Source organism: Haliotis rufescens, unplaced genomic scaffold, assembly GCF_023055435.1.
Source record: "Haliotis rufescens isolate VD_foot unplaced genomic scaffold, xgHalRufe1.0.p SCAF_13, whole genome shotgun sequence".
Lineage (NCBI taxonomy): Eukaryota > Metazoa > Mollusca > Gastropoda > Lepetellida > Haliotidae > Haliotis > Haliotis rufescens.
Window position 1 is genome coordinate 13,236,171 of NW_025963813.1, and position 2,083 is coordinate 13,238,253.

The window sequence follows — 2,083 nt, forward strand, 5'->3', positions numbered from 1 at the left end:
CTTCACGTAGTTCATCGGCGTACGTACGACTGTTGCAGTGTGACGTCATCAATATCGTAAGACGTCATAGTCATTGCAGCGTGAGGCATGGGTTGCAAATAACACAGATAGTGGGCGCGTTGCAAGCCACGAATCGCTCAGAGAAAGCAAATTAATCGCCCATCCTGGGGTCTGCAACAGTTCGAAGCGCTTGCCCACTCTTCCAAAATGGCGGCGCAACTACCGCTTGGTTGCCTTGCCCTAATGAAGAACGTAATAGAAGAGGCTCGATGACGAGCTGATGGAATGTATGACTACTTTGAAGATGTAGAGCAGACTGAGGATGATGGGGTGTTAGCTGCCTTTGCTCATTTCCTCGTTGATCCAGTCAAGAATTTCTTGTTCCGCTGTCAAAGTGAGCCGCCACTTTGGTTTGAGAACGAAGCGACCTCAGCCAGCGATTGTTTCGCTTGCAAGCGGCTGAACGTTAGCGCACTGTTGTAAGGCGAATCGCTGTACATCGCTTGCAAGCGATTGGCGCTTTGCAACGCACCCAGTGTGTACATGGATCAATAACACGCTTCTAGTTTGATACGTCCATTTGATCCATCATACACTTAATTGTTTAGTATTGTTTGAATTGTATATATTTTGTTATAAACAGTGTCTCTTACAAATTCCACATGAATATATTTGATCTGCGTTTGTGTTTTTATTTTCATGTTTTAAGTGGTTTCTCTTTCTAACATGAAGGAAAGTAAAGCATACCAACATACCAATAAGACGTTAAAAGATGGTACTTGTTGTTACCCTGTCTGGCGCTCGGCATTCAGGGGCTAAAACAAGGACTGGAGTCCTCGGAGTCATTATACTGTGTCTGAGTGAGGTATTCATGTTAAACTGCGGCATGATATCTCAGTGGGCTAGCACTATAAATCGGCATCAGTCCGGACTAGTACAAGCAGACACACACACACACACACACACACACACACACACACACACACGTGCATGCACGTCGCTATGTAAGTGCAATAATCTTGGATGCGACGTAAAACCCCATTTCACCTCACCTCAACAATTCCATCTACATCGTTGATACTTCCATCTACGTAACTGATACTTCAATCTACGTAACTGATACTTCAATCTACGTGACTGAAATTTCATTCTACGTAACTGATACTTCAATCTACCTAACTGATACTTCAATCTACGTAACTGATACTTCAATCTACGAAGATGATAATACTCACATTTGAGTTTACGATATGATTTTGTGATCGTGAGTATCGTTATCGTTACAGTGATCTTGTTTTGTGAAGTTGGATATAGTTTAAACAAACATTTAAGTGTAAAGTAAGGGTGATTATTTAATCTATGTTAATGTATCTAAATGTTTAGGAGCATGTAGTATTTTTTCATTCTCCGTATCTTGTATTACAATAAACTGACAATAAGATCATTTTAAATTATCAAACTATCTGCACTAAAATAAAAACACCAACATATTCATTGAACAAAACTGCAGAATTGTACCTTCAGTGCTTCATATGATATCGATGATTTTTGTTTGTTTGTTGTTTAACGCCGCACTCAGCAATATTCTGGACCAGACAATCTAGTGATTGACATCATGAGCATCGATCGACGCAATTGGGATACGTTGACATTCATCAACCAAGTCAGCGAGTCTGACCACCCGATCCCTTTAGTTGCCTCTTACGACAAGCATAGTCGCCTCTTACGACAAGCATTGTCGCCTTTTACGGCAAGAATGGGTTGCTGAAGACCTATTCTATCCCGGATCTTCACGGGTCACATATATAACACGTCGCTTGTCAAGCTGAAGCGCGTTGTTTCCAATACAATGACATTTTCGATGGAGTTGTGCGAGTGGGGGATGCAAACGGTAGAACAGGACATGCTTACCCTTTTCGCGAACACCTGGTGTCATCACTGATTTCAGCGATCCATTCATTTAATTTTCAACACTATTTTGCCTGTTACGTTCTGTTGAATCTGCTTCGGTAGACAATCAAGAATGATTAAACTCAGGCGTTGACGTTTTGAAACAAGAAGCAACATGATTCGGCCCGTGAAG